This window comes from Cornus florida, unplaced genomic scaffold (genome assembly GCF_030987335.1).
Source record: "Cornus florida cultivar Cherokee Brave unplaced genomic scaffold, ASM3098733v1 CherokeeBrave_3.0.0_Hap2_Chr02, whole genome shotgun sequence".
Taxonomy (NCBI): Eukaryota; Viridiplantae; Streptophyta; class Magnoliopsida; order Cornales; family Cornaceae; genus Cornus; species Cornus florida.
The window spans coordinates 110,494,182-110,508,557 of record NW_026775572.1 but is presented as its reverse complement, the minus strand read 5'-3'; the positions used below and the strand labels follow the sequence as shown (position 1 = coordinate 110,508,557).

General features: G+C 35.2%; 1 pseudogene; it reads right to left on the bottom strand.

Moving 5' to 3' along the window:
* Positions 1–693: 693 nt before the first annotated feature.
* LOC132296599 (uncharacterized) lies at positions 694–13,541 on the bottom strand (annotated as a pseudogene).
* Between the last annotated feature and the right edge of the window lie 835 nt (positions 13,542–14,376).

Genomic DNA, 14,376 nt, shown 5'->3' with positions numbered 1-14,376 from the left:
TTTACACATTTATATTCATTGATCGTGAGAACGCATTAGTCTATTTGGCCTTTTCTTCTCTCTTTTTGTTAAAAAAAGAGGGGCGGGGGGGGGGGGGGGGGGGAAGGGGAAGAAAGAGAATTTTTCTCAGACAATGGAATCCCATTTGTCAACTATGCCATCAAGATTCTACTCAAAGGGTACCACATCGCAAACAAAAGATCATATCCCTACTATCTTAAGAAAAATGGGCTGGTGAGGCTTCAAACAAAACTCTCCTCAAAATTCTAAGTAGAACACTTTAAGAGGGTCCTCAAGATTGGGTCGAAAAACTGTCATTGTCCTTGAGGCCTGATGATTTCTCATAGAAGGTCAATCCTTCATAAACCATTCCCCTCAGCTCAATTGGAACTATGAAGTGATACACACGTAAAGCAATGAAGAACTCAAAGCTCTCAAGGAATGAACAGAGCAACTAATCATAAAAAAATTACCAGTCTCGTAGTAGGGGACTTAATCTTAAAAGCAACTAAACATGTTCTGCAAAACCTAATTGCCCCCAAATTCACTTGGCAATAAAGCATTAAATCTTTTAGATACCAAAAGGTGTACCTCCAAAGTCCATCATTAGGTTAACTTTTCCACTTGAAGAAGTTAATGAGAGTTTATATTGGCTATCAACATTACCTTGATCAAGCATTACCAATTTCTAAATGAAGAAAAGCAAACACGTTCATTTCCATAAGATTTGCTTTACAAATAGTAAGTTAACCTGGTTCAAACGCAATCTAACTCATCATAATAACCCTGTAAGATAGCATATTCAGCACGATGCTCATTCAAAAGAGCTTCATATTTTGCAATCTCTTCCTTGACCTCCACTATCTTCCCTTGAAGACTGGCCCTTGCCGTAATCTTCTCTGCTATGCTCAATCGCTCGTCGAGCCAGCCAACCTCAGCACCAACACCCTTCAGATGTTCCACCAATTCCTTTGCTTCTGACAACAAAGGCTCTTTGTAGTTACCATTGGCCAGACCATGAAAAATCTGTAGAACTCTGCCAATGCATTCAAATACATAACGCTGAAAGAAGACATGATGGCCAGATAGAGGTTTGAAAGTCTCTGGATGACACGAGGAAGCTACATTCAGAAAAGAGGCTAAGTCAGAAGCGATCATAACGTCATTCCATCTCTCCTCAGTCAAGAGGCCCTCATTGATCGCCGCATCCTCTGTGGAGGCAAAGTCTTCAAGCTCCTTGAATAGCAGAGGAGTCTCAACATCAATCTCCTGTGATGACATCATGATATTGGGGTGCTTGGACAAAACAACTCCCTGATATAAATCCTCAACAATTGGTTCCTTTGTCACTCCAGCATCCGCCCCAAGAACTCCAACCTCACCAGAGAATACCTCTTGCTTCTCCCTTGCAAGCCCTTCCGGCATTTCTTCCCCTCCCTCACATCCTGCAATCTTTGTCTCTTCCTGACATGCCTGAACAATGTAGGGTTCAGGAATAAGCGACTCATTCAAAGGAGCCACCTCAGCATCACCAACACTAAGGTCCTCTTCCCCCTTGATACTCGCTGCATAAAAAATATCACCATCTTCAATTAGAATTGAGATAGGGGGTGCTTCCACAACTGGAACACGGCAGCTCTTGAAGATGATGGTAAAAGCAGAATTGAAGATTATAACAAACAGATTGAATTTGGATTCAAAATTCAACCTGAATGCCAGAGACTTTAATATTATAATAAGAACACCAGACTGAGATGAAGTTAAAAAGAGCAAGCTGTATAGCTGCTACAAATTATTAAAAGGTATTTAATTTGAGATCTAAGTTATAGCCTTAAAAAAGGAAAGAGATGGCATTAGAGAACTCATCTCTCAGCCATGTCATACGCTACTCCACAGCATAAATACTTAGCCAAGTAAATGCATCGTCTTAGATCAAACAAAAACTATACAATCAGGGCAGGGCGGGGGAAGGGGCTAGAAAGAATGATCTGTCTAATGATCACTGTGCATTACTTCAATACTTCAGATGATTTTTAATCCAAACACTAGCCTAGGGAATGCATTTGTGGCATAATTTTGTATTAAGATCTCCTCTCCAGAAAAATCTGTCACGTACTCCAACTACCACAATACTCCAACTTGCAACACCACAGAAGAAGCTTTCATCATTTTGATAGATTCAAGTACAACTAGAAATAGTTTTCTACTGGAGAAGTAACACATCTCATGAAACTAAAACCATAAAATACTTCATAGTTGAAGAGCTGCAGATAATAATAGTCTATGGTGTAGACAATATTTTCAAACAAATATCACTTTTCAAGGAGAAGGAAAAAAAATTATACCTGCTCTTTCATACTCCCCCAAATCACAAAGACATTCGGCAGCACACTCAGCCCTGTCAATAGAATCAAATATTTCAGCAGCCTCCCTAAGACCAGTAGAAGCCATTTCAGGATTAGAACTATGCAAACGGTCAGCAGCCGAATTAAGCCCTGCCTTGGCCCTTTTCTCCGACGTTGTATCTCCTGCTCTTTCAAAGCACATTGCTTCTGTCTCATAGTAATTTTCCCAAAAGTGCTGCAAAAAAACAAATTGATTGCATGTATGAGCAAAATCATAAAGTGACAAGAAGAAAACAAAGGTCAAAATTTAAGGAACGATAACAGTAAATCACCAAAAACAAACAGCGATATTAACATTCAACAAAGATGATAAGAGCAGTAGCAGCATGATGATAGATAAAGATAAGGCCAAATTGCACTGAACCCTGTATTATAAAAAGTTGCAAAATACCCTCTTTTTTTGGCAACGAACACCCTCAATTTACCAAAAGTTGTAAGTTACTACACTTTGGGAGCCCAATTTTGGAATTCTGGTGTTAAAGTGGTCATGTGCAACACACGCGACACATGGACTGATTGTTTTGACAAAAATACTCTCAATCATGCCCATTTTACCCTTTACAATTGATTTTAGTAATGAGAAGTTGAGGGTATTTTTGGGCATGAGTAAGGGTATTTTCATCAAAACAGTCAGCCCATGTGTCACGTGCAACCGCTTTTAACACCAGAATTCCAACGTCTAACTGCCAAGGGGGGGGTGACTTGCAACTTTTGGTAAATTGAGGGCGTTTGATGCCAAAAAATTAGTAAAGGGGGGTATTTTTTAACTTTTTGATAGTAAAGGGAGGTTTACTGCAATTTGGCCTACAGATAAAGCAGACTTTAATACCCCTTGCCTTACATTCTGTTGAGGTTGTGGAGTCTGAATCACTAGTCTGGATAATGTTGCACTTTATGAACCCCAGTTCTGAGAAGAGCTTGTGGTGACATTGATCGAAGCTTGGAAGACTTCGATCGATCGAAGCTAGTGTTGGTTTCGATCTCAGGATGCAATGCAAGCCTTCAATCGAAGCAAGGGAAATCTCGATCGATCGACGATACGAAGGTATCGATCGTTGGACTTCTGGAAGTGCGGGAATTGTTTCCTTATTGGTGGTTTCTTAACTTAAAAGTGATTTATAAATTCTAGGTGTGTAAAACCCTAAGGTGTGTGCTGCAAAGTGTGATCAAGAGAAGGAGAGTTGAGAGAGCTCTCTATTGTAATCTTCCATCATTATTCATAGTGAAATTGTTCAGAGTGCTCCGTGGATGTAGGCAAAAGGATTTTGCCGAGCCACTTATATCTTGTGTTCTTATGTGATTGTTTATTCTTCTTGATTGCTTTGTTGTTGTGTGGTTTACTCCTCGAACAACTGTTATTTGTGTTTGCTTCCGCAACACATTCCCCTGGGCTGCTTGCAACTTGCATTGCCTATACGATTGAATCATTGAGATGCCTCATTTGGATGAGGCAAAATTTCTTCCAATAATCAAACATGGCATGGATTATTGGAAATAATGTTACACTGATCATTTATAGAAAAAAGGCACAAGTAATTAAATAATTAAACGTTAAGGTTCACTAACCTCTGAATTCACAACATAACTTCTACCATCAACAGAAGCAACACTTGAGCCACTCCCAAATTTGTTGTTGCTAAGATTCTTAAACTGAACAATATCATAAGAGGTCACCCAACTCTTTGGAATTTCCAAATCCCTAAACACCAAGAGTGAACAACTCTTTAATATAACCAAAAAAAAAAAATTGTTATTTCAACTATCTAGAAAAGGTAGCAATTAGAATTTGTTTTTGTTCAAAGATTTGGCAACAATAGTTCATAACCAATAGGATACAAAAGAAGAATATACATACCCCTCAAGACATTTCTCCTTACAGCAATTGATAAAATCGTCAGTGTAACTTGCAAACATGCTATCAAGGTGTTTCACCAATTTCGAGATCTTCTCTAAAGGCAATATGTCCCAGAACTTCAAAACTTGGATGTACCTAGATTCCTTCATTATGTCAATTGTGCAAACAACATAGAGCCCTTCAACCTTGAATTGTTTCACAATCTGTGAAGAGCTTTCACAAACTGAGTCCACATTCCTTTTCTTAGGTCTCCAGCCACTAGATAGCTTCAGTAAAATGTTCATAACAGCCTTCTTTGTACGTACATACTTCAATTTTCCAACTGACGCTCTAAATTGATCACTGAAAAAAACCTGAGAGACCGAGTGGACAGACCACTTTAACAATAAAGCCGAAGACAAAAAATCCAAAAGACACAACCAGAAGCTATATACCTGCCACCTTGCACTTTTGAGAAGTATACTATCCCCATTAAGCAAATCATCAAATTGATCAAGCTCTTTCTTCACATGTAATATGGCTTTGGCCATATCATTGTCTTCATCAGCATTGAAAAAACATTGACGATCCTTAGCATCTTGGACTAATGCTGCCCAAAGTGATTCACTGTTAGATAGGGTTCTTTCATTTCCAAGAATCCAAAGACAGTGCCTGGAAAGGAATAGAAAAGATCATCTTCTAAATATGAAGATTAGAAAGAAATCATGATGAAAATTCGTTTGACTTTGTACCGAGCTCTTGTCAAAGCAACATTAGTTCTTTGAGGACTGGAGAGGAACCCAATGGATCCAACGCTATTAGTTCTTACAGTAGAGATTATTATTACATCTTCCTCTCCACCCTGAAAGCCATCAATAGACTTCGCCTTCACCATGAATCCATCAAGGTTTTCATACGTCCGTCCAAGTTTTTCTTGAATTGCCACAACTTGAGCACCACACCAATGCTAAGCTTCTTTTTAGAGACATTCCAAGCTGTACATAAATAAATACATATCTATAGATGTACATCAAAAAGAAAATCAAACTAACAGCATATTAAAACAACTAAAACCACCTCAATAGTACTATTATTTGAGGAGCTTACTTTCATGAATAGCTTAAACTTATTAGAGATAAGAAAATATAAGATGGGGGAGGTTTTCCATCAAAATTGCTGACTAAACAGTATGACAACTTTACAAAGTAAGCATATGACATAATTTTCGGTATTATAATTCTTCCTGATCCTGCTCACAAAATTATTTTCTTCTTCTACACTCTATTGGATTATCAGAAAGAAGGGAGAGATCAACATACATAAAATAGGTAGTTCATATTAAGAATTTTTTTTTTCATTTCTCTCTTCTTCTTATTTTTTTTTTTTTTCTTTTTTTTTCTTTCAATGATTAATGGAGCCTTAATCAACCTTCTTTCTTATAAAAGATTCTATTATTCTCGCGTAATCTCATACTTTGTCACTTGATGGTTATAATGCCCAAAGTAAAGAGATCAACTTAGACTATACATGCAGTGCAATCAAAATATCCAACAGAGAATGCTAGAATATTTATATAAAAAAAATTCGTTTTCCGTAACAGATGATGCAAGTATGGTAGGAACAAAAAAGCATTTTGTAAAACACAGTATGTGAACTAACAGAGTCAATATTGTCCTATAGACATTTTTAGTTCACACTTGACATACCTCTGTACAGATTGTGCACTATCTTCAACACAATAGCTACCTCCACCCTAGTTCTTCGGCTATGTCCAGCATCATCCAATTCTTCTTTTCCGCCAACAACATTTATGAAAGGGTAAGGACCAAACATTGGCCCTGGAAGATATTGTCTTTCGTAACTTTTACTCTAAACATTTTGTGCATCCAAGATCCATTTCTGATAAAAATTTGAATTCGGGAAGAAACTAATTTTTGGATGCATTCTGTATTGTAAATTAAGCAGATGCTTAGGATGCCCAGATGAACTCAATCTTTCGAATAAGCTTCTTCCAAAACCAGCGTCACGAGAAACCTATTAATACATACATACATATATTCAATGTGTCAAAGATGACATTATAAATTCAATACAGGATTTTTTTTTTTTTTTTAAAAAGGCAAGATTTTGTGAGAAAACCATGCAAAAAATTTCTAATTTTTCAAAATTTTATAATTAATCAGTTCTAAAATTGACTTACTTCACTCCTGACCATTGCTGGTTATTGGTGCTCATCGCCAATGAGAATAGCGTGCCTCAAACCGGGAAGTTGAAGGGGTATAGTTGATTCACATGCATTCCTTCAACTGAGCAGCTTCATCAATAACCAGCAAGTTCAGTGGTTCCATTTCCACCCAATGCAGCTTATATGAACTGGAGGCAGTACAGAAAATTAAGGAAGCTGTTCGAAAACAAAATTCCATTATTGAGTGTTTGTTAATAACACGTGGAAAGTTAAGTTCCTCAAGAGAATGCCAAAGAGTTCTCATAACAGATAGACACTCGATTCGTCTCATCAACAGCAGTAATGATGTATCCACAAGAGGCTCGGAAGTGTCTTCAACTATTATTTCCTGATATGAAAGAAGCTCCTCTAATTCTTCAGAAATCACATTTTCTAGAAACAACAATGTTTCTAATGAATCAAGCAAATTAATAAGAGATACTGTGTTTTGGAAATTATGTTCCAGAATGAAATGTTTTGGTAAATGTGTGCAGAATATGAATAAACATCCCCTGAGTTGTGATGCTGTATATTTGAACCGATCTCTTGCATACTCCAGAAACGATTTGAATTCCACCTTACGAGCTTTGCCTTTATCATGGAGTTTTTTTGCCTTAATCAATTCATTTTCCACAGAAATATGGTAGTGAGAAACACAATCTTCAAGGAAATCGATCATGGAATTTAGACAATGCTTCCAACCTTTTAACACGATAATCTAGATAGATCTCCTTGATGTCCGAACCAATTTTCAGCCGATCCTCGTTCCCAAATAATAAAATATCTCCCAAAGAACAGAACAACGCATCCCTTGCAGATTCACCTTTAAATGATTCCTTAACCATCTTTAGCACCCGAGAGGATACTTCCTTTATTGCTACGTTTGTTGGGGCACAAGCAAGGATCCTGTGATTTAGTCTCAAAAGGCTAAACAGCATCACACTGACAGTCATGGTTTTTCCAGTTCCTGGTAGGCCCCATATAAGTTCCACAGAAATCTTGTGGTTACATTCCATTTTAAGGAGAGATGCCAAGATTGCATCAGTTTGGAATCTGTTCAGCTTAGACAAAAAGTTCATACTGAACCTTTCCACTAGTTGGCCAATGTAATGTACAGAACAAAGATCACAGCCTTCCTCAACCTGTTGGCCACAACCAAAATGTCAATCACGATCCCCATATTTGAAGTACACATCCCATTAAATTCATTCTACTATGCTCTCAGTAGATGAACGGAAAAGAGAGAAATGCATGGTGCATGATGTTTAACAAAAATTAGGTACATAACGCAGAAATATATATATATATATATATATATATATATATATATATGAAACTCAAATATGCATTTACATAAAGGAAGAGCCAACTGTGCATGGATAAGCCTACATTATGAAATGAAGTTATAATGATTCTCAAACTATAAAAACATATTGTAAAATGAATTTATAATGATTATCAAACTGTCTTTATATGAGAATGATCATCAAACTGTCTTTATATGAGAAGAAGGAACTTCTTGACATTACATATCACTGAGTCAAGCCTGTGCTCCAAGCAATCAACAGCAAGATTATCTTTTAAGATTTCATTATTTTCTAGTTACTTCTTCCAACCTTTCAAAAGAAGTCGTACTGTTTTGAATCATTACAAAAATGTTGTCAGCATCACTCTGTTCATGCACTAGATATCACATAATCCATGTTGGCTTCTAATAATTCAATTGCACCATGTGTCATCCACATATCAAAAATCGAATTATTCCAGTGTCTATGCAACATTAATATCATGGTATCCAACTTATATTGGATCTAGTCATATTTCTTACCGCTGGCTTAGTGCACAGGACTTCCTCGATAATCTTCAGATTTCTAAGCATGTGCAATGTATTCCATATTCTTTTGCTGCTTGTTATATTTATTAAGAAAACCATGAGCATTGACTTCCACTTCCCATCTTTGACTTCAATGTCCTTTGATGCTTTGACTTTAAAGTGAGTGGACATTCTATCATCTTTATTCTCATCCTCCGTGATATTAGTGACTGATGCAAAAGTCCATGTCCTTCCTGCCCATTGTAAATCAGAAACAGTCTCAGGTTTCACATCTGAAATGACAAAAATATCTCCAGGCAAAGTTCTGTAAGGTTCTTTGGCACGATCATTAAATCTGTTTCTCCAGTAATCAACCTTAACATCGTATAGCAAGTCTCCATGTAGCCCAGACTTGTTAAGATTGATCACTTTAGAAAAAGGTGCTTTATATATAATCTCCATACTGGAAGCCAGTTCTGCTCGTGTTTCTTCCAGTGAAGGAAAAACATATGAACCAAGATAATGCTCCACGGATTGAAATGATCCAGGAATAATCTCCACCTAGAAATGATGCAAAGAAATTTGAATTGCAGTGCTAGTGTAAAACAGAGTTAATGACATAATGTATGGGTCTATACGGCGTCAATTTTTAATAACTCAACATAACCGCAAAAGAGAGAGAAAAGAAGAAAAAGCAAAGAGCCACCGAAAACTCATTCAGTGCAACCAGTGGTGAGGAATGCAATAATCACAGGGGTGAAACTTTATGCATCTATGTATAAATTCATAGAAGTAATTGTTTGTCACGTTATATTTTTTATAATTTATCAGTAATGTTACAAAAAAAAAAAAAAAAAAAAAAAAAAAAAAAAAAAAAAAAAAAAAAGATAATAATATGTAGTAATAAAATATGTCAAACAAGTTAGAGTTATATTGCATGCAGATAAACTTGAGACTAAAATCACACTATATTTCAAGTCTTCTTTCTAATAGAAAGTTTAAGTATTTGGAACCTTTGCTATGCCTTTCCTAACAATTATACTATTCTTTCATATTCAGAGAGGTCACATTTTAATGTTCAACTGATGTTAGACGTGACCCAAAATGTCCAAGTATTAGATACATGACCAGAGTATATATGAAGTAACTTAAAAGAATTTATTTTCAAATTATGGATTCATTTGCGTAGTGTCAGACATGGATACTGAGTATCCGAAATGTATCAATATTTGATAGGGATACGATTTGGATAGATCCACTTAAATAAGTATCCATGCTTCATAGAGGAAAGTAAAAAAACTCCTCTAATCAAAAGGGTTGCAACAGCTACAACTACAACATGTCAACAACCAAGCCTTTTCCCAACCCCAACTATTTGGGGTCGGCTACATTAATCCTATGTCTTCATTCCACTCTATTTAATGTCATAGCCTTAGGCAATCCACATGCTATCATATCCTTCCTTACAAACTCTACCCACATTAACTTTAGTCTTCCTCTTCCCCTAGTATTACCCTCAATATGGACTGTCACTTTTTCTAACTGGCGCACATAAAGGTCTTCTTTGTACATGTCCAAACCATAGATTATTGTAAAATATTATAGTAAAATAGATTTTTTTCAACCACAATTAGGGGCTGATTTTTTAATCAAATGAGAAATTAATAGATCCTGGGTGCAGCAGATTATAGGATCTGGAGCAACTTACTTCATTGATGGATTGCTCACTGTTGGACAACATTAAAACTGTAAAGTTAAATGAAATAAATTTTTTACGTCTACATCATCAATAAAGAGGGCAGAATAGTTCTATATGTATGAAAAATTATTTTTTCTGGACATCAGAAAGTGAAAAAAGAAGTGCTGTTACTTTATTCTGAAGAAGATTTCCCATGTCAAAAATCTCTTTTCTTATTGGTTTTTCCTAAATTACAAACTATTCTTCAGATAACTTTTTTTTGGTATATTCAATCTAACCCGGGTAAAAAAATAAAAAATAAACTTAAGCTGGTTCAAGGTTCAATATTTAGAGTTTCAAATCTGTCACGAGGGAACTGCAAGTCTTACAAGCTCTCAAATAGTAATCAGAGTCTCAGTTCTGAGTCAGTGTGGTCTCTCACACAGAAGATTTTACAAGTTCTTAGATATCCCGGCATGCCAATGATGGAGGAAGAGCCTCAAATCTCTTATCCCTGGCTATTCATGCTCTTCTTCATGATAGGTCTAACATGAACATAGTATCTCTAGCTATTCATGCTTTTCTTCATTGTAGGTTAACTTCCTAACATATATGAACAAGTTATTTAAGTTTGCGCAATACATAACAAAATAACCATAGGTGATTGAAGCTAAAGCATCATCTAAGCTTGTTCATCATTGGCAAATAAATCTCATACGAGAAATGATGGCAACTTAGCTCTTCAATCTCAGGACTATGGTGAGAATCCTTCAAAAATTAAAAATTAGAAAAGTTTCAGTGGTGATTTTGGAACGCAAAAGTCCATAAAACAAAGGTGTGCAACAACAACACATTATCATCTGTCAAAAGGTAACACGTATTAGTTTCAAAAAGTAAATCTACAGTTTGTTTTAAAAAACAATCTTTTAAAATAATATTTCGGTTTTTAATATTAATTTTGACTCGTTTTATTTAGAAGTACAATTGGATATCAGTGGTCTTCGGAGGTTCAAGAGCTCCTAGTTAGTTCAATTTTTATATATGAGAGTTGTTTGCTTTGCTATCTAAAGTCTTAAACTTAATTAGAAGAAGAAATGAAAACATGGCAGATGAGAATGGTTTTTATATAACTTTTAAATGAAGTCAATCTGACTTGAGCGAAGACTTGCACAGGCTTATTCATTCCTGTACCACGACCTGGCTTATATATACCCTTACATTGAATAATTGTGAGGAAAAAGATTTCTCTAGCATTTCTATTTTTCAGATTTTCTATATGAACAAGTTCACAGTTCAATCAACAAATGCCTGAAAATGGTATAGAAAAATTGTATAAACATCAAAGGCAGAATCAAAACACACAACGTATTGCAAGTGAAAAATATAACATGGAAGTCCATCATGCTAGTTCTGAGAAAGGTGAGGAAATAAAAAGAGATCGTAACAACGGTCAGAAGGGCCAGCAATACAGATTTGAATCTAACACGAAGACGTAATTTTACATAATAAAAGAAGGCAATAGAAGAAAGTTATCAAAAGGCATAGCGTCCTTCTTTGATGTAAAATGCTCTTCCTTGTGCTTTCACCTTCCAATATATAGGATACATAATTATATAGATATACATAAGGAAAAAATAAATCCACATGAATTAGATAAATATAAGTCCACCAAGATGTCATGACTCACTAATGTTCCTCTTTAAAGGAACATTACCCAATTCTGGTCCTGAACAACAACAGAGACTTGGGAAGGGAGGGCTCGACACGGTCACACGGACAACCATTGGTATTTCACAAAGTAGCTGCTTTGAGGCTCGAACTCGCATCAGTGGCATTGATGCTCAAGCGTTTTACAGCTGAACTAGACAATAGCACTCAATCACTCATCTTCCTCTTAATACCCAAAAGAATAAAATAAAATAAATAATATAATGGACAACTATAAGTTTTGTATTTCATTATATGATAGTGCTAACTGCTAATTGAAGGTCATATTTGGTTATTTACACAACTCAGTTCTAATTTATCAGTTTGATGTTACTAAATAACTGTACAAACTAGTAGCCGAACATTGTTTGCAGTTCTGAGCATAAATCTTTTATTAGCCTAAGAAAATAATATTTCTCTCTTATGAAAATAAAGATTTTAATTCAATTATCTACCTAAATCACCACAACTGTTTGGCACACAATAATTCAAGACCATCATGAGTGCTAACCTGTTAGGAAACTTTTCCGCATAATAGTACTCGTATTAATCTATATACGTTTGAAAATTTTTCTTCCCTCCCAAAATTATACTTAATACATTACAAACACAGAAACCAGTGGATGTACACCATCAATATATCTCCACAGGTTATTTTCACAACTTTTATAGATTTTCGACCACATTCATCTAGAAATATTAAACCCAAATGACCTTAAGCACCCTAATTAACATGCCTAATAGTAATAGAAACAACACAATATGAAGCTATAGTATTAATTTCAAGCACAAAATACTTAATTTGAAAGACAATTACCACAGTACTTGTAATTGTTACGTGAGATTCATATTCGGCCACAATGAGAAAGTCAATTTTCACTAAACAAGGTGGTAGAGACCAAGTTGGTAGACAGATATATTACTGGAGTCAAAGTCTCTCTTTCATGTTGGAGAAAAAGGGAAACATATAAGTCCTACATTTCAGGAAACCAATCAGAATTAGGAAAAAAAAAATGAAACCAATCATGGGAATTTAGCTTGCTAAGACTAAATAAGAAACTAATCAAATGATAGTCATGTGCAAGTTCAATATCCTCAATTGAAATCAAGACATTAGCAGAAGAAAAAGTGAAACATCCCCCATCCTAATAAATGAACATAATGTGAAATCATGAAATCACAAGTTTGAAGCAATATGCTAGTCAGAATTCATTTTTGCATCGCAAAACGCACAATTTCTTTAAATGGTTTATCAGTACAAAAATGATGCACATGGTTCAATCAATTCTAAGACAAGAGCTTAAAAGGAATCTTAAATCATTGTTACTTTACAATCATGAGCAATAGGTGAACATTATAAATTTGGATACACCAACAAAGCAATAGCAAATGCAGAACACAAATCATGAATGATTGATTGTTAACCTCTGTATACTGTTGTAGAAACATGAAATTTTGATGGATTTGGGCCTTTAAAAAATCGCAACCCATTACTTAATCGAATGTTAGGTTAATTAAAACTCTTTTTTTGTCCATTGGTAAGCATCAACCAACCATCTATTAATAATAAAATAATCTAAAAGGCTGTAAATATATATATATATATATATAGAGAGAGAGAGAGAGAGAGAGATTTGAAGGATTCAAAAGAAAAAGAATGATGGAAGCATGAAACAGAGGATTCAAAACCTGGTTTTTGTAAAGATTGTCATTGAAAATGTCTTCAAGAGACCATGAAAACAGCCAATCAATTAACTCTCCTTTAGGCAAAGAAATCCCCTCCATTTATTTCTCAACTTGGTAGCCTTGTCTGCTGCAATATGCTATAACCCCATTTTACTTCCACCTTTTGAACCTTCCATTGCCCGGGTGCGTTTGGATAAGCAGGAGAGAGAAGAAAAGAACGGATACTTTTAGTTACGAGAGAAAAGAAAAAAAAAAAAAGAAAAAAAAAAGGATAGAAATAATTTTTATTTATGTTTAGATAAATAGAAAAAAAAATATAATATTCTTATTTAGATATGATATAAAGTAAAAAAAAATAATAATAATAATGAAATTATTATCATGTCCTTCAAAATAGATGGGATATGAGTAGAATAATAATTTCTTCTTTTTAATTATTGAGAGTAGTTTCGAAATTATGAAAATACTACTTAAACACTATTCTTTTTTTCCCTATCTTCTCATTTTTGGAGAGATAGAAAAGGAGAGATAGCTATTTCTCCCTATCCTTTCTTTTCTCTCATTTTAATCTACCCAAACACAATTTATACTATCCTTTCTTTTTTTTCTCTCACTATCCCTCTAAATCTCTCAATCCAAACATACCCCAAAAGTTTAGAGAGAGAAAGTGTAGGTAGAGAGAAGAATGTAGGAATCTCACTTGCACCCCTATCAAAGGAGAGAGATATTCATCGTGATCATCTTTAAACCCAAAGTTGATGATGGTGGTCATTTTATTTTCCGTACTACCACTAGTATTTTTGAAAGGAGTTTTACGGACTTGACCTAAAAGGTTTTCCCTCTATTTTTTTCACAGGTTTTCCCTCTTTAGGAGTATTTTTATATTGTGCATAGGTTAATTCTGTGTTGTTTTACATCTAACAGACTTTTCCTTTCTTCAAAATATAGACACACTTTCGTCATAGGCCTGTCCAACACAGACATGCAAGACAACCGAGCATTTGGGACGCGAATCCCTTGATGTTCCTA